This window comes from Carcharhinus amblyrhynchos, chromosome 11 (genome assembly GCF_965287045.1).
Source record: "Carcharhinus amblyrhynchos chromosome 11, sCarAmb.v2.hapA, whole genome shotgun sequence".
NCBI classification, from domain to species: Eukaryota; Metazoa; Chordata; class Chondrichthyes; order Carcharhiniformes; family Carcharhinidae; genus Carcharhinus; species Carcharhinus amblyrhynchos.
In genome coordinates, this window is record NC_137334.1 from 38,225,369 (window position 1) to 38,245,487 (window position 20,119).

Genomic DNA, 20,119 nt, shown 5'->3' on the forward strand with positions numbered 1-20,119 from the left:
AAGGCGTTTGACAAGGTACCTCACAAGAGGTTATTGCAGAAGGTCAGGGGACATGGAGTTGGGGGTAGGGTGTTAGTGTGGATAGAGGACTGGTTGTCAAATAGGAGGCAGAGAGTGGGGGTCAATGGGTGCTATTCGGATTGGCGGTTGGTGACTAGTGGAGTGCCCCAGGGGTCGGTGCTGGGGCCTCAGCTATTTACCATTTATATAGATGACCTGGAGGAGGGAACCGAGTGTATGGTGTCAAAATTTGCTGATGACACCAAGATTGGTGGAAAGGCAAATTGTGCGGAGGGTGTGGAGAGTCTGCAGAAGGATCTAGATAGGCTGGGCGAATGGGCCAGGAACTGGCAAATGGAATTTAATGTTAGCAAGTGCGACGTGGTCCACTTTGGTAGGAATAATGGTAGGAAGGATTATTACTTATGTGGAGAAAAACTGCAGCAGGCGACGGTGCAGAGGGACCTCGGGGTCCTTGTGCATGAGTCGCAAAAACCCAGCTTGCAGGTGCAGCAGGTGGTCAGGAAGGCTAATGGGATGCTGGCCTTCATAGCGAGGGGGATTGAATATAAAAGTAGGGAGGTCTTGCTGCGGCTATATAGGGCATTGGTGAGGCCACAGCTGGAGTACTGTGTGCAGTTTTGGGTGCCGTACTTACGCAAGGATATTTTGGCCTTGGAGGGAGTGCAGAGGAGGTTTACTAGGCTGATGCCGGAGTTGAGGGGGTTGAGCTATGAGGAGAGGCTGAATAAACTAGGCTTGTACTCATTAGAGTTTAGAAGAATGAGGGGAGATCTCATTGAGACATATAAGATGATGAATGGGATGGATAGGATAGAGGTGGAGAGACTCTTCCCGCTCAGAAAGGACAGTAGGACTAGGGGGCACAGCCTCAAAATAAAGGGGGGGCGGTTTAGAATGGAGTTGAGGAAGAACTTCTTCACTGAAAGGGTGGTGAATCTCTGGAATTCTCTGCCCGTTGAAGTGGTGGAGGCTACCTCGCTAAATATTTTTAAGATGCGGGTTGATGGGTTATTGATAAGCGAGGGGATTAAGGGTTATGGGGAGAGGGCGGGAATGTGGAACTGAGCCACGACAGATCAGCCATGATCTTATTGAATGGCGAGGCAGGCTCGAAGGGCCAGATGGCCTACTCCTGCTCCTATTTCTTATGTTCTTAAAATCAAAGCTGATCCTTTTTGAGAAATTGCTGCAGTATCAAAGCTGCCATCATTCAGATGAAATGGTAAACTAAGCCCCTCAGAGGTGGATGTGAAAAAGCCCAGGACGATAATTCGAAGAGGAGCAGAGGAGTTATCCCTGTGCTTTGTCTGAGATTTATCCCTCAATCGACATCACAAAAACAGATTATCCACTCTTTATCACATTGCTTTCTGTGTACAAATTGCCTGTGGCATTCATACATTACAACAGTTTTTACACTTCACAAGCACTTCATTGGCTATAAAGTGTTTTGGGGTATCTTCAGATTGTGAAAGGTGCTACATATATGCAAGTCTTTCTGTTTTTTTCCCAAATGTAAAGCCATTCAGACTCATTTCTTGTTGCTAAATGGAAACACGTTTTGAAGATTTTCTCTCTTGCAGTAATTGCTGTAGTGCTAGTCAGTCGATCCTGAGTCGGAAAGTATTTTGTAGAACTCTGCTTTATGTTTACAACAGGTTTAAACAAATCCAATGAGAAGGTAATTGCTACAACATGAGGAATTTGTTGTTGTTAGCTGTTACGATTAAAAGCAGCTGCTATTTTACCTTTTTTAAAAAAGTGAAATACTACATTTGTATGTATTGCTTTTTTGTATAAGTGAAATGGCATGGGACCAAAATTGGAATTACTTGGTGGAAAATGTGCCAGCTTTATATTTTGCATTGAACCTTCCCTTTCAATCATACGAATTCTTGCATAAACCAAACACTAAGAGGATTGCCTCAAATTCATTAATGTTCCATGAGAACAAAGCCAATACTACATGTGGGCAAATAAAGTGTTCTTATGGTATGCCCATTGAATAGAGAGTTAAAAGCGTATATAACTGCTTATTAAAGTGACAGCACCAGTGAAACAATTAAATTACATCTTTTGGTAGTGAAAGTTATAATCCATTTTTACAGAATTATTTTAAGGATTGCATGAAAAATTATGGGTGAAACTTTATGTAGCCCTGGGAGGGGGCTGGCAGACTGCGGGAGTCAGAAAATTGGGTGCTGTGGTGCCATGCCTGCCAACCACCTGCATCAGCTGGTAGCTTACCAGCAATGGGGGATGCTTCAGGTGGCCCACCTGCACTCGGGCCATTTGAGGCTCTTGAGTGGCAAGCAATGGCCCAGAACAAATGAAAGCATGCTAAATTGAAATTTTCTGCAACCTATTTGTGCATCAATTGCTTGATATACAAGGAGCTTTTGAATTTAACATAGCAACTCAATCTCTGCAAGAAATGCTTAGTCACAAATCTACTTTACTAAAAGTCTTGTCAATTATAGAACCAATTAGATTTATTATTAGTGACTATAGTGCAGGTTTAGGTTTGTTTAAGAACTATATGATACAAAAAAAGCTGTAATGAATACATTTTATGATATTATTAACTCAACTTTGGTATAAAGTAAGTGTGAACTCTTTTCAACAATATTAATCACTTACGAGGCACATTCAGACCAGAGGATAAAAAGACAGGGAATAAACATGGTACAGGCCATGTTACTGCGCTAACTTTTTTTGAAATTTCTTGATTTGATTTGATTTATTATTTGCCACATGTATGAGTGTACAGTGAAAAGTATTGTTTATTATGCCCTATACAGACAAAGCATACCTTACATAGGGAAGGAAAGGAGACAGTGCAGAATGTAATGTTACTGTCATAACTAGGGTATAGAGAAAGATCAATTTAATATAAGGTAGGTTCATTCAAAAGTCTGATGGCAGCAGGAAAGAAGCTTGAGTCAGTTGGTATGTGATCTCAGACTTCTGTCTTCTTCCTGACAGAAGAAGGTAGAAGAGAGTATGTCCAGGGTACGCGGGGTCTTTGATTATGCTGGCTGCTTTTCCGAGACAGCAGGAAGTGTAGACAGAGTCAATGGATGGGAGCCTGCTTTGAATAATGGACTGGGCTTCATTCACGACCCTTTATAGTTCCTCGCAGTCTTGGACAGAGCAGGAGCCATGTTAAGCTGTGATACAACCAGAAGTAATGCTTTCTATGGTGCATCTGTAAAAGTTGGTGAGAGTTGTGGATGGTAAACCATTTTCCAACATCACAGGGCATGACACAGGAGAGATGTTAACAACTGTACATTCAACATCTCTGGTGAAAAAAGGTTAAACATAATATTTATATCATCCCAACATAAAAAAACATGTTTAGCAGTTAATTTTGTTGAGGAAAGGGCTCAACACAAACATTTTTCTTAAGGTGGCAAAAGAGATAAGATAAGGAGAATGTTTTTGTACATAGCAAGTTGTTATAATCTGGAATGCATTGCCTGATAGGATGGTAGAAGCAGATGCATTGGCAATTTTCAAAAGGGATGACTTGAATATTTGAAAAGGAAAGTTGGGACTGTGCCCCCTTGAGAGGAGATACCAACAGCTCAAAATCAGGCTGAGCAGATTAGATAGGGAGAAACTGTTGCCGTTCATAAATGGACTGAGAATGAGAGGGCACAGATTGAAAGTGATTTGTAAAAAAAAACAAATGCAATACGAGAATAAACTTTTTCATGCAACAAATGGTTCAGGGCTGGAATGCACTACCTGGAAGCGGGGTGGAGGCAGGTTCAATCAAGGCATTCAAGAAGGCATGAGTTGATTACTTGAATAGAAATAATGTGCAAGATTACAGGGAAAAGGCAGGAGAATGGCACTAATTCATAATGTTCATTTGGAGAGCTGATGCAGACGCAATGGGCTGAATGGTTTCCTTCTGCAGTGCAATAACTCTGTGGAAGATTTGCAACTGATGATGTAAGAGTATGTATGGACAGACAATGAAGGAGTTCTTTCAGAGATTCAGCACAGGCACAATGGCCTCGTCCTATGCTGACGATTCCTGGGTTAACTTCATGAGAGAAGTGGCTTGTTGACCAGAGTAACAACTGAGGCTGAACCAACAATTGTTTCATGGTCGGCACCAAATGCTGCTGAGGAACTCTTGACTAATCACAATCTTAACCAGAGAGGAGCAGGTGAGTAGATGGTAGACTGGTGCAGTCAGCAAAATGGCAAGATATCTAATCTGTACACCTAACTACCCTAAACCCGTGATTTTTGTTGTAAGCTCCGAGTTAATTAATTAACTCACCTCAAAGTCTGGTAAATGCAGCTCTGGTTCTGTGAAATTGTATCGTAGTACTTTGTACAATAGAAAATTAGAGAAGTACTTTATAACCTTTATCACAAATAGTTATCTTGGGGGTGATTTTGAGCATTCTCCATCTGCAGGAATAGCAGCACACATTCAAAATCTGGAAAACGCGATTCGTGCTGGTGAGTTTTCAAGTTCTGATTTCCAGGCTCCTCACTGGCGGAATAGCGTGAAACATGGTGCAGGACCCAGGAAGTTCATTTTAATACTTTAGCTGTCATTGGCGAACACTCCAGGATTTCCTCCTTCACCAGATACTTACAAGACGCTGTAGGGCCATCACAGTGCCGCCAGTTACGACAGATTCACCTAGACATGAACTTATCATGGGCATGTCCCCGGGGGCATAAAGATGCATATAGCCCCTGGGGATCAGGGACATCATCAGCCAATGCCCCGGCACACTCCCTTGTCACAAGTTGGCACTGCAGGTTGGCACATTCCCATGCCAACCTGGCAGTGCCAACCTGTGCCAAGGAGGGAGTCCTGGTAGGAAACTCATTGTGGGGTGGGGGGGTGGAATTCATTCAGATTTGGCTGTGGGTCGGAAGCAGACAAGGGTGCAGAGAATACATGTGATGGCCACTGCGGGGTGGAGCAGTTGGCGGTGGGTGCCAGCTCTGACTGTTGGGAAGGGGGTGAGCGATAGTGGGAATGAGAGAGAGAAGTGCCCACTCTGATTGGGGGAGGTAGGGAGAGGAGCCCCTGAACCCTGCATTGTGGGCTGCAGGAGAGGTTTATTCCTGTTCTGATTGGGGTACCCTTTAAAACATGGCACCCTGATCTCAGGGCAGCTAGGCTTTGCCTGTGCATTGAGGCCCTGCCCCACCCCCTAACCCCCGCTTGGTGATATGAAACATGCTCCATTCATTTTTTTAGGCATAATGTCATAAGATCGAAACAGAAACACACCAGTTTTCTCATTGGAAACAACAGTGGCCTGGGATAAAAAGGGTGTGAAAAGAGCCTGGTTCGCACTAATATCCAGTGGTGTCCACTCCTGCCCCACCCCATGGTAGTGCAATTGCTGGATGTATGAATATTACATTCACACTAAGTTAAAATGAGAAATACAAGCTGGGACTGGTGATGAGTATGAGGATTGCTGAAAACTTTGACCTGCGGCTACTATGGTTGGCAATTATTTTTTGCAACATTTGTTTTGGCCGTCTTCCGAGACAGCCTTGGACTTGCTCCTGATTTCCAACAGGAGCGCAAGACTACTCATGACCTTTTATTTACTACTCCATTATCAGAGTGAGATTTCTCAGAAACATTTATGACAGTCCCCTGAGCGTATACTTAAATAGTATTATCATGGGGGAGGAAGAGTAGGGGAAGATGGAAGAAAAGAAGATCCATCTCAACAAAAACAACACCAATTTCCATTTATGCAGCTGACTATAATCTTGATCAAGGAAATAAGTTTAAGACCATCTTAAAAGATGAGAGAGCAGTGGAGAGATGATGAGGTTTAGGGAAGAATTGCAAAATCTTAGGGCCCAGGCAGCTGAAGATACAATTGTCAATGGTGGAGAGATTAAAATCAGCTTTATGCAAGACATTAAAATAGGAGAGTTATAGGATTGGTTCTCAATATACATTTCCCCTCCACCAACCCTCCTCAATGAGGAAATGTTGTCTGTTTACACTGTTGGTGGTGGCACGGTGGTGCAGTGGTTCGCACTGCTGCCTCAAAGAGCCAGGGACCCAGATTTGATTCTGGCTTGGTTACTGTCTGTTTGGAGTTTGTGCATTCTCTCTGTGTCTGTGTGGGTTTTCTCCAAATGCTCCATTTCCTCCCACACACCAAAGATGTGTGGGTTAGGTTGATTGGCCATATAGGATTGCCCCATAGTGACAGGGAGACAAGCAGGGGATGGGGCCTGGGTGGGATTGTTGTCACTGCAGACTTGATGGGCTGAATGGCTCTTTCTGTGCTGTAGGGATTCTATGATTCACCAACCACACAATGATGACTGCACTCAAATATTACAGTAAAAAGTCTGACAACACCAGGTTTTAGTCCAACCGATTTATTTGATAGTAAACTCACAAACTTTAAACAAAGTTTAAACTGTCTGTGCTTTATATGCTCTGTCCGAGGCCAGAACTCTCCATTCACCTGACGAAGAGGGAGTCCCCTCGAAAGCTTGTGAGTTTACTATCAAATAAATCGGTTGGACTAAAACCTGGTGTTGTCAGACTTTTTACTGTGTTTACCCCAGTCCAAAGCCGGCACATCCACACCTCAAATATTACGTCATAGGTTCATATCAGCAAGGATTCGGGGTTGGTATATAATTACCAGGCAATGAACACACTTCTGAAGAGACTGGGAGAGTTCATTAAAATTGGCATTATAGCAAGGTAGCAGCAAGATAATGATATTCAAAAAGAAAAAAGAAAATATTTGCATTAATATTGTGCTTTTCACAACCACCAGACGTCGCAAAGCAGTTTACTTTTGAAATGTAATCGCTGTTGTAATGTAGAAAATGTGGCAGTCAATTACACACAGTGAATATTCCTATAAACAGCTATGTGATAATGACCAAAAAACCTGTTCTTGTGGTGTTGATAGTGCGATAAATATTGGGCAGTACATCAGTGATAACTCTCCTGCTGTTTTTGGATGTAATGTGAGGGGACTTCGCATGTCCACCCGAAAAGACAGATGTTGGTTCAGTTTAATGTCTCATTTGAAAGTTGGCATCTCTGACTGTCCCTCAGTCCTACATTGGAGTATCTGCCTTCATTTTTGTGCGGAGGCCCTGGCGTGGCACTTTTGCCCAAAACCTTGTGAATCCGAGAAGTGAGTCCCACCAACTGAGCCGCTGTTGACACGTTCAAAATTTATGGCCAGTTTCCCAAGGCACATTATACAGTAAATCTCACCAAATTTACTTTAACACTCAACACTCTCAGCTTCCTTAACTGAAAAGGCTTCCCCTTGTTAAATGATCGGATAGTGTGTGTGACAAATGTCGGAAAATCTCAAATGTCAGCGCAAGAGATTCTGGAAATTGTCACAATCTTTTTGAATTTGGTCCTTCCTAAACACTTAAAAGGAGAGAATGGTGTCAACAGATGGCTTGTGGGTGGCAAAGCCCTGCCTTCTGCTCACACAGCTTATCAGCTCACTAAAAATTGTACAACCAAATGTAAAGAATCATTACAAATACAGTACATTACTTTACCAGCTGGTCATTGAGAGATTCATCAGACATTAAAAGAATGTTTTTGATACCTTCACAAATGAGGAGATGCTCTATTCTATGCTGCAGCTCATTTGTTTCATATAGTAATAGTGTGCACTTCATCTGTCTAGTCTCTTCAAGTGAGATTTATGGCTGGATTTTTTGAACTCAGACCAAGCCCAAGGCCTTTGAAATGACAGGCCAGACCTGATTCTGCGATACCTGCCCCCATTCCCAGCATTGGCAATTTTCACCTGTACCGGATAAGGGTGCACGTGGAAAACCCACATCTGCACTGTCAAGTTGGTTGGTTCCATTTTAATAACAATAGCAAGTTTCGGAATGCTCTTAAAGGAAAACACATTAAAACAATCTACAACTGCTGCTCATGCAATCCTATAAAATCAGAAACAGCCTTTATAATATGAATAACAAAAGTTTTATCTTCACTTCACATCACTTATTCTTGTCCAAATAAACATACAGACATGAAAATAAGCCATTCATAGAAAGAATAACTTATTATTACTTTATGAAGATATCAGTCAATCCGACCAAATGCTCCTCTTCCACCTGCGGAAGCAGCTCCTTGCTGAACTCATCCATTCGTGAGTCCTAAAAGTCAGTCAAACATTCATTATGAGGCTACCTGTGAATAGTACCAACAGAAACAGATGGTTGGGCTTGTGCTTTTTCCACATGCCCTTATGTTAATATGTGGCTGAGATCTGAGACTCACAAATGAATCAGCCTGATAAGGGACTGATTTCACCGGTGAAAGTGTAGTATTTCCTTTGATTGACTGATGTCTTCATGCGGTTAGAATCATTTATTTTTTCTTTGAGTTTTTTTCAATGTCTATATGTTTATTTGGACAAGATTAAGAGGTGTGATGTGAGTTAAATCTTCTGTTATTGCCACTATAATGGCTCTGCCTGATTGACATTTTTATAGGGTTGTAAAATCAATGTTTATTGCAAAGGAAATTTTTGAATGGGCATTTTTAAGAGTATTTCATGATTTGCCATTGTTATTTATGACTTATTGGTCTTAAATGCATATTAGGTGAGTGCATATGGAGGACGCAGAGGAGAATGCAAGAGGCATGGAAACAAGAAGGCAACATGGGAAGTGGAATAAGGTGGGTGGTGAGGGGCGAGAGCTAGAGAACCAAACAGCCTTTAATACAAATGGAACAAATTCCCAGAGAACCGAGGTAAGTGTTCAAACCAGCTCACCTCAGCGCTCACCCACCTCCATGGCACATCCAAACTGCTTCCTAGATGAATAGCATAGTGGTTGTGTTATCCAGTTTATGTAATCCAGAGGTCTAAACGGATGATCCATAGACATGAGTTTATATCTCAACATGGCAACTGGTGAAGTTAAATTCAATTAATTAAATAAACCTGGAAAAACAGCTAGTATCAATGGTGACCATGAAACTGCTGGATTTCTGACAGTACAGAAGGAAACCATTCAGCCCACCAGCAACGATCTCACATAGGCCTTGTCCTGTAACCCCATGTATTTACTCTACTAAACCACCTGACACCAAGGGGCAATTTAGTATGGCCCATCAACCTAATACGCACATCTTTGGATTTTTTAAGGAAACCGGAGCACTGAGGGGAAACGCATGCCAACACGGGGAGAATGTGCAATCTCCACACAGAACAGTGACCCGAGGCCGGAATTGAACCAGGTCCCTGGTGCTATGATGCAACAGTGCTAACCACTATTATACCAATTATTATAAGGATTGTTGTAAGGAACCCATCTAGATCACTATTGTTCTCTAGGGAAGTAAATCTCCCTTCTCAGTCTGGTCCATGTGTGACTCCAGAATCACCGGTGAGTCTTAGTTGCATTGTAAAATGGTGTAGGAACCCACTCAGTTATTTCAAGGACTGTTAGGGATGCATAATAACTGCTGACTTTGCCAGTGATACCCACATCCTGTGAAGGAATCAACAAAAGTCCTCCAATGAAAGACATTTTTTGAAAAGACAAATCACACATAATCACCCACTCCAACTGCCTTTTTATTTGTCTTGCTATGTGTGTGCCTGAGAAGGAATGGTAATATTTGTCCAAGTCAGGATGGAGGGGAACTTGATTCTGTTCTCAAAAATTGCTGCTCGTGTCTTTCTCAAAAAACAAGAAAAAATTGAATTCTTATAGCGCCTTTAACATATAAATAAAGAATGGTATTTCAAAGGGATTGTTAAAATAAGATTAATGCTGAATCACAGAAAGGAAAGAGAGACTTGCATTCATATAGTAAATTTCATGACCTTCTAAAGTGTTATGCATCCAATGAAGTACTATTCTCCACTTCTCAAGCAATGCCTCAGGCTTCAGGATGACTTGATTCCAAACTGAGACAATAGGTCCTTGGGTGGCAAGGTGGCACAATGGTTAGCACTGCTATCTCGTGTCTGTGTGAGTTTCCTCCCTCAGTCCTACAATGTGTAGGTTAGGTAAATTGACCATACTAAATTTCCTGTTAGTCTCCCACAATGTATAGGTTAGGGGAATTAGTGGGATAAATATGTGGGGTCATGAGGATACGGTCTAGGTGGGATGCTCTGTTGAAGAGTTGGTGCAGATCTGATGGGCTGAACGGCTTCCTTCTGCACTGTAGGTCTGTAATTCTATGGCCGATAAATCAACTCTGCCATTTTCAGGTTAGGCAATGATTAGAGAGTCAGGTTGATGAGTTATTTGGATGTTTGTACGCTCTTTCCAATGCCTTGACTTCACCGCTCCATGCTTCCAACAAATGTCGATGTGATTGATGCCTTCCCTTCTTCATTTTGGTCAGTCATAGCAGGGTCCCCCATGAGTCAGTGACTTTGACCTCTTCAGAGATGCTTTGAGGGCATCCCACAGTGTTTCTATTGTCCTCCTGAGAGTCATTTGCCATGACTAGGTTCCAAGTAGAGCAGTTGCTTCCAGAGTCTGTGTCAGGCATACAGACAACGTGTTCAGGCCAGTGGAGTTAGTTTTGAATAATTTGCACTTCAAGGTTGGGCATGTTGAGTTGGAAGAGGATACTGTTGTTGGGCCACCTTGCATTTGCTGCTACTTCCTTAATGATTTGAAGTACCTGCTGTAAACGTTGGAGTATAGTCAGTGAAGTAATGTAATGTAGGGGTGACTGCAATCTTGGTAAAAGGCTTTGGTTTTCAGGAGGATCTTAATAAAGGAAATGGAGAAGTTGGGGTTTATGGAGGGTAATGCAGAGTATGTGGCCTAAGTGGCTAAAAGTTAGGGACTGATGATGGAGCAAAGGAAGGAGGAGACTCACAAAAGACAAGCAGAGGGATGGAGAATTCAAAAACAGAAGTTGTACAAAAGGTGGTTACAAAGATAGGGATGGACAAGGTTTATGGTGACTTTATTCAAACATACAAGATCCTGAGAAGGCTTGACAGGGTGAGATATTTTCACCAGAGTCTTGAATAAGGGAGATAGTAACAAGATAAAGGGCCAGTCATTTAAAACTGAGGTGCATAAAAATCTCTTCTTTCAGCAGGGTGGTAAATCTCTGGAATTTTCAATTGCTTTGATCCAGGCCAGAAACTCCAAGGTGTTTTATGAAGACAGCCTAGACCATAGGTTTGTACTTTGTATTTCTCTCCTGTGAGAATCACAGCTGGTCCCCAAAAACAGGGACCAGTCGGTGGAACTGGCTGCACACTGCTTTAGTGATCGATGGGGAGGGAAGGAGATGTTTGGGGCTGGTCATTGCAGGGTTCAGGCCAGTGATCAGAGGGAGGGGTTCGGGCCACTGATCACAGAGTGCGGCGGAGGGGTTGGAGGAAGGGAGGGAAAATCAGTCCAGGCTGGGAGGTGGGGTTGCAGGATCATTTGATCCGGGCAAGTGTGGGGTCGCGTTAGACTACAGGCCTCAGGGTAGCTGGTGGAGTGCTTTGTGGAGGCCATGAATGTTGGCTGAGACTAGCAGAGGCTGAGTGATAAGTCTCTGCTGCTTGAGACCTGCACATGTGCAATGGTGCCCTCTGCTGCTGTCCTGTCCAGTGGTATAACTACCATTAGGGGGGCCTATCAATGGCTCCTATCAATGTTTTTCGACTCTTGTTATTCCTGATTTCCATCCATACTGATTCTACTTCATGATCCTCTGAAGCCAAATCCTTTTGCACTAATGCCCTTGTCATCCGTTGCTATCAGGGCTTCTCCTCCTCCTTTGCCATTCTGTTTGTCTTTATGAAATATAATTTACCCTGGAATATTTATTTCCCAACCTTGATCATCTTGTAACCATGGCCGCGATTCTCCCATCCTGACCCAGAACTTATCTGGTGGGTCGTGGTGGGAGATGCCTTTTCCGGGATTTGCGCATGCGTCAGGAACACATGCACATCTCCCAGAGCCGGCAAACAGTCGCTGGGCAGACCACACTGGAGACCGGCAGGAAGACAGGCAAGTCATTTGAATCTGTTTTAAATGTATTTTAAATATGTTTTTAATGTAACTATCGGAAACTTGTCGGTCCCAATTGAATCTCCAACTCTGCCAGGAGTACTTCATTCTACTGGGGTTGAGACTAGCTCCCTACATTTGGGGAAACTAGCAGGAGACCCTTCTGGAATGAAGGGTGGCAATCAGGGTCCCCTGGGGGTTGGGCAGCAGTGGGGGTGGTGCATGGGCACCCTGGCACTGCCCAAGGGGCAAAATGCCCATGCACAGGAGGACCTTGGCACTGTTCATCAGGCATTGGGCAGTGCCAAGAGGGTGGGGCCTATTATGGGCAGGCCTAAGGGCAATCGGTGGGGGTGGGGAGTCCCACTGTCACTCTGCATGGGGATCAGTCTGGGCTGGAGGGAGGGCTGGGGGTGATGGTCCGCTGGAGGAGGGCTGACTCCGGGGAGGATCAGCAAGGGGGGGGTGGGGGGGGCGCCTGCCATGGTGAGGGGGTGTGGGGATTGCCACTGCAGGGGGTGGGGCTGTACTTTGGGGCACTCCGGGATGGGAGGGTGTCAGGAATGGCCTGGGAATTCTTGTGGGGGTCACAACAATTCCTGATCGAGCTGGCCAGCAAATGAGGGAACTGACAGATTGGGAGCACTGCACATGCGCAGAATTCCAAACTGTCAAACTCTGGCACGAATAGGCCCCGCCCTCAGGTTTTAATGATACTTATGATTGGGACCTCTGCAGCGCACAGAGTGGGGAGAAGCTGAACTGCCAAAACAGTCATGATATAGAACCGTTTTCCCGCAAATTCAGTGCTTTTGGGAGAATCGTGGGCCATGCTTTTGCGATGGCGATTAAATCTAAATCATCTAAACTATCTTACTGCAGATACTTCATACATTCAGATAAAAAACTTTATTTAATTCTTTTATAGCTATTCTCAATGTCCTTATTTGCCAATGTACAATTTTTGTTAACTTATGTCTTTTTGTGTCTCACTCTGTTTGTCTTTACTCGCATTGCTACATGTTCTGATACCTCAGCCTGTCTTTCTGGATTCCTAAATCTCCCTTCACCCTTGTTAGAATGTAACCAACGATAACATTGGATCTATTGTAGTGTGACCAATGGTAACAAGCTGTAAGAGTCAGCTGACCTAGTAATCTATATAACCAATGACAAATGATATGATGATCAGCTGACTAGCTGACTCAGTATAAATAATAACCTGTTGGGAATTGTTTGGGAGCTTAGAATGGCCCAAGTTGAGGTCTCAAGTGTTGGAGTAATGAAGTTTCTTTATTAAATCTTTTTCTTTGATTTATCTATTGGAATAAGTTTTATTTCATTTTATTGTCTATAACTGAAGAGTTTCTTCTGCTGGATGAACAACCCAAACCCTTCCCTCTACTCTGTTCAGTTAAAGCCCTGCCCATAGCCCTAATTACACAGTTGGTCAAAACACTGGCCCCAGCCTAGTTCAGGTGGAACCCATTCACTGCAGAATAGTTTGCATTTCCCTGAGACTGATATCAGTGCTCCATGAATTGAAACCCCTTCTTCTCACACCACACGTGGAGCCATGCTTTTAATTCTGTCATCTGATTGACCCATCCCCGCCGATTTGTATGTGGCTCAGAGAACAATCCAGAGATTGTTTTTACCTTTTAATTTAATTTAACTCTTCAAATTCTCTTAGCAGAACATTATTCCTGTTTTTGTCTATGGCGTTGGTTCCCACATGGACCACAGCAACTCAATCCTTCCCATCCCACTCCAAGTTCCTCTCCAGCAATAAGGAGAAGTACTTAACCGTGTCAAATTACCAAAATTAGTTGGCTCAATAAATGGCAACACAATATTCTATGCTGTTGGTTGTAGCTTCAGAGAACAATGTCTATTCCCCTCACTTTATTGTCTCCTACCACTACACTTCCCTCTTTGTTCCATCCAGTTGTATGGCATTCTCAACCCTGCCAGTCTGTTCATCTACCTTACAGTCCTTGTGCTTATCCACAGGTAGCAAGCATGTCATTCCTGTTGAACAGGGACTAAGTCTTCTCCATCACTACGTGTGAATTCCCGAACCTGCTGACTTGCAGCCGTACTCTCCTTCCTTGACCATTGACAAGCTTTAAGCTTCTGCCTTACAGAAAGAGTGTGACTGCATCCTGAAATAAAGTATCCAGATAATTCTCTTCCCTGATGCCCTGCAATGTCTGCAATTCAGGTTCCAGCTCTGCAACTCTAAGTAGAAGTTGCCTCAGCTGTGGATACTTACTGCAGAAATAGTTGTTGTCAGATTGCATTTCACCCTTTCCCACATACTACAGTCCCACACACTACCAGCCCTGCCATTTCTGTTCAACCTTATTTATTTAATTAATAACTTACAGTAATTGAAATTTGCACTCAGCCAGCTTGGAGGCAAAGGGAGTTGCACTCATTATCAATTAGACGTTTAAAAAAAGTAGAAAAAGGAATATCTCTTTCCCCCTCTGCACTGAATTCCCACCAGAACCAAATTCTCAACTATATACCCTGCCTATGTCTCAGCCTGATGTAGTCCACTCTCTGTGCATCCATACTCCATGTGGTTTGTAAAAAACCTGTCTACTTATTTAGCGTTTCTGATGAGTCCAATTAGTTCTCTGCTATAGTAATTAACATTTATTGAGCCAATTAATTTTAGTAGTTTGACAGGTAACTGCCAGGTAGCTCCCTGTTCAGCCAGGCTATTTAACTCACTTGACTCAAGGCCTGACTCAATCTAACTTTAAACTTAAGAAAAAGATTTGCCAGAATTTAGTACCTGAACCAAGTTCCCAACTGCACCAGGAGGTTATGCTGAACTTATACAAGACACCGATTGGACCTTAGCTGGGATATTGTGTATAGTTCTGGAGGCCAGAATAAATGAGAAATTTCAGTTACGAGGATAGATTGGAGAGGTTGGAATTGTTCTCTTTGGAGAGACGAAAGCTAAGAGGAGATTTGATACAAATGTTCAAAATTATGAAGTGGCTGGACAGAATAGGTAGGAATAAACTGTTCCTGCTTGTAAAAGGATCAAGAACAAGAGAGCATGTATTTACAGAGATTTAAAAAAGAAGCAAATGTGACATGAGAAAAAACTTTATCACACAATGAGTGGTTCAGGTCTGGAATGCACTGCCTGGAAGTCTGGCGGAGATATTATCTCACAGGATGGCTTTGATGGGCCCTATTTCAGCATCAAGCTTGCACAATGAGCAAATGGCTTGGGCCCTATTTGCAATGTTGCTGATCAGACCCACCTTAGAGCAAGTGGAACTGTAGGAATCCCAATGGATATATTGACTAATGAAGGTAGCTTGCAGTGGACAGTACTGAAGAACCCTGGTGGCAGATTTCTCAACGAGTATGTGAAAGAAAGAAAGCTCATTTGACTGTTCCATTTCATAGGCAAATTTGAGCACAGGATAGAGACCATTAAGGTGTGTAAAAAAATTCTTACATATAGCTGTAGATTTCAAATATAGCAAATGTCTAATTTACATGTTGAAAATATGCAAGGGTAGGAGGTTAGGTTTCATTCCATTGAAGCTGTGTTTCTCATGGAACTCAAGAAAGATGTTTGCAAGAGCTGATCCTTGAGGGGATCCCATGCAACATTACCTGTTTGGGCATACATGGTGTCATTAAAACTGAACTCAACTGCATGAGATGCTGAATTCTTAAGTTTACTGAACATTGATCTACAAAATGGTAGCAGATCTAAATCACCATGATGCAGTTCAGATATCTGAGGCTTCCTTGAGTGGCACAGGTGAATAAGCTGGCAATAGCAACTGAACAGATGGACAGAGCATTGCTATCAATATTCAATCCTGCATGGTCTTCACAAATCTGGCGATGGCCTTCACTGTGTATATGGAAAATTTGCTCAAAACTGATTGTAGCAACTCACCCAAACATTTGGTCAAATCATGATGTGCAGAACTATTCTTAGACAACAATAGGGTGTGAAGGAACATTACTTGTTGGTATTTGTTTTGGGCTTTGTGAGTCCAAGACTAGCTCTTGCAAACATCTCTGTCAGGTTCTATTAGAAACATGCCTTTGATGGAATGACACCTAACTTCCTACCTATTGCATATTTCTTATATATATTCTGATTTGCCATATCTGAAATCGCAGCTTACACTTACATTCTAAATAGTTCATCATTTAGGACCTGTTTCTTGTAAAAGAATAGGTGGATTCTGGGGAATTCCCATTGTTGTAAATCTTGGTTGCTGTGACAACCAATGTAGCTACAGTTGCTAAAATGATATCCACATCAAAGCAAAGATGTTAATTAAACATTGGTTTGCCGTCCTAAACATTGATTCTGTTGCTAGATGACTGAGAAGAGAGGATATTACATATTCAAGTAACGTTTTCCGAAATAGTAATAATGCACTGTCTGCTTCATTATATCACAATTGAGAGAGTTCCAGTATGCAAGATAGCAAGGAATTACAGCCTCCAGGGAAATCAGATGGAGATGACTGAGGGAATGTGAACAAAACATTATAAACAGACACCCAGGAAATAAATTGATTCTTCACATGACCTCCAACATTGCCGGTAATGAAATGTCATGTGGGCAATGATGATAATCCCTTTTGCTTGTCATTTGCAGTGATGTGCTCCCACTAAAGAAATGGAAAATTCAATGGGGGACGCTATTGATCATATTGCCTCTTGGTTGCTTGTTAAAAGCTCAATTTCTTATTGCCTATAAGGGACCAACATAGCAATCTGTTTTTCTTCAAGGAAGGAATATAAAGTATAATTCTACAGAGGAAAAGTGCTGAAAAGTAAACTGCCAAATCATGAAGGAAATACACTTAGTGCGAATTTTCTTCCTGTAATTTTCTTTTGTGGCTTATGCTCAGTAGCTAAGATAAGATGGAAGAATACAGTTTGCCACTCAGTTGTATTTAAAGATGCAACAAGGACAAGCCTGAAGACAGCATAGACTGTCGATTGGTACTTTATAGTATTGTAAGGTCCAGGCCTCAGTACCTATCTCAATGTGCAACATGTAACTATACCATTTAGACCAATATGGGTTTTTATGCTCTTGTTCTTCTTGGACACATTTAGTGTTGGGCGCAGAAAATCTCATGAGAGACCAAATCTTGTTTTACACTAGTGGAAAGTCTTGCCATGATCATCCCCTCCCCCTGCCAGGGATATAATGGGTTTCTCACAATGCAATGTTGGAAACCTCATTTCAGGACATTAGCACCTTTTTATTGGACCTCCCTTCAACGGTCTACCCCCCATGTACAAGAATCCATCCATGGCAGCATGATGTCACAATGGTGCGAATCACAACTGCTTTCACCCCTGAGGGAAGTTTCGAGGTGAACACACAGCTCACCATGTGGCACCACTTCTAGAAAGGGGAGAGAGGGCACCAGTAAGGATGAGGAGGCACCAGCAAAGATGAAGGAGAACTGGCCTTATGAGCAAGGGCTTTTGGGGAACAAACAAAGGCAAAGAGGGTGCTGACAAAGGGGAAGGTAAGGGGTTGCCAGTGAGAGCAAAGGGGGATAGTGGGAGTGGCACCAGTGCCAGAAGGGCCAATAAACAGGGCCAAGAGGCTGAAGGCACAGCGGCTGGGGGTTGAAGGCACAGCGGCTGGGGGTTGAAGGCAAGCGGCTGGGTGTTGAAGGCACAGCGGCAGAAGGCCAAAGACAGTAGGGCTACAGGGGCAAGCAACCAGGGCAAAGGGGCAAAGACCTTGGGACACCAAATGGGAAAGCGCAGAGGGGGAAGCAGCCCCATTTTGCACTCATGCCAATGTTGAGCTTCACTCAACATTTCTGTGGCTATAACTCATCTTTCATTGCCTCTTCCTGCAGTATAAATATCTCCCACTTTCAATGCCTTTTAGCTTTGACAAAGGGTCATCTGGACTCAAATTGTCAGCTCTTTTCTCTCCTTACAGATGTTGCCTGACCTGCTGAGATTTTCCAGCATTTTCTCTTTTGGTGTCAGCTTCACTCTGCCCCCTTCCATCTTTACAACAAGCTGAGAAGCTATATTTACCTGAATTATTAAGGCTGGTGGGAATTGATGGGATTTGAAACCTGCCTACTGACTGTCCAGCTTACATTTTGCTACTGACAAGAAGTATTTGAACTTATTTATTGTCTGTAGTGGGAATGTGGTTGCAGCTACTCATTTGTGTCATTTTCAGTGCTGTAGATTTTCAATTCACATTGTAGTGTAAAGATGTTTGGCTGATCAAAGGTGGGACATGGAAAACAGTACTGCCCACATAATGGTGTAGAATGTTACATGGTATCTAACTGTGCAGAGAAGTGTCTAGCCGAAGCCAGCATGGAGACAGCAGCCAGGCAGGCTTATAGCTGGGTAATGTGTGCGGTTGGAAATTGTGAATAAAACCATACAAGCCTGCGGATCTCTCCAAACAACCCTTACAATAAGATGGCAGAGAAGCATGCACCTCAAAATCCCAAAAGCATGAAAAAGTCAATAAATTGCAGTCTGACCTGTGAGAAGTATACCTAAACCAAAAACACAGCTGGAGATAGCCTAACCAAAGTTCCACTGCCAGATTGATCAAACGTACTGGTAGACTCATAGACCCAGCCAGATCACAAAAGGCTGAACAAAATTGAAGAAACAAAAGAGACAGAAAATCAGCAGAATAACCTACTGTGCAGACGAAAAGAAATCCCTGAATGAACGCAGGGTCAAGGGAAGTAGCCAGTTCCCAAAAATGGTGATCAAAGTACAGTAAAAAGGCAGAAATTACATTTTAAAATAGGCAGCAATTGGGATCAGCACTAGCAATGCATAGCACAGCTGGAAGGAAACTATAGCAAGGATCCACAGATGGCACCACAACATGTGGTGGGCGAGCTCGACGGAATGAAAATGAAGAGTTTGAAACTACAAGGCAGAGCTATAAAATCACCTTCAAATCAAGTTCCAAATTTCAGATGAACAAATTGCAGGCAAAAACTATTCATTTCAAAGGTTTTCAGCAGATTAATAAAATGAAAAATATAGGCCCTCCAGTACAATGGCAGACGGCCGAAACCTGACAAGCATAGAAAGAAGAGAAGAAAATAAAACAATTATTGCACAGCCATTTTTGAAAACAGCTATGGGTGGAAGAGTAACATGATCAGGTGATTAGAATAAGGTAAGGGCCAGACCTGACCCAAAATTGATATGGAGAAGAAACTTTGTAGATTACAGGGTGCATCAAGATTAAGCAAGAATTCAGAAGTATAAGTTAATATGTTTTTATATTTGTTTGGTGCATTTGTGGAATAAGTAATCCTGAAACAAGGTACAGATAAATTCTCAACCACATTTGATGAGGTATTAAAAGCCTTTGACAGATATTTTAAACTCCAAGTTGTGGAGAGCGCTAACCATAGAAAGGTGTGATACAGAAAGGGACAGCCAGCCAATCATGTCTGCGCTGTCTGAAAAAAGCCAGCTACCCACTCTAATCCCACTTCCCAACACCTGGTCCATAGCCTTTCAGGTTACAGCATTTTGGGAGCAGATCTAGATACCTTTCAAATGAATTGAGGACTTCTGTGTCAACCACCAGTCCGGGCAGCTAATTCTAGACACCTACCACCCTCTGGGTGAAAAGGTTTTTCCTAAAATTCCCTCTAATCCTTCCACCAATTACCTTAAATCTGTACCCCATGGTAATTGACCTCTTTGCTAGAGGAAACAGGATTTTCCTGTCAACCATGTCTAGGCGCTTCTCAATTTTATATACCTCGATTAGGCCACCACTCAGCCTCTTTTGTTTTAAGGAAAACAATTCTTGCTGACACCAACTCCATCTTTCCTCTTACCTGCAATTTTCAAACACTGGCAATATTCCTCTAAATCTCCTGCATTCTCTCTCCAAAGCAATGATGTCCTTCCTGTAATGCAGTGATCAGAGCTGTATGTAAAATCAACGTGGTTTAACAAGTATCTTATACAGTTCCAGTATTATATCCCTGCTTTTGTATTCTATACCTCATCCAGTAAAGAAAATCATTCCATATGT

At 42.7% G+C, this 20,119-nt stretch overlaps 1 protein-coding gene across 7 annotated transcripts in view; it reads left to right on the plus strand.

Annotated features, from left to right (window-relative positions):
* Window positions 1-20,119, plus strand: part of pde1a (phosphodiesterase 1A, calmodulin-dependent) — a 555,040-nt gene that overhangs the window by 410,853 nt on the left and 124,068 nt on the right. The gene's annotated exons all lie outside the window — the stretch shown is intronic.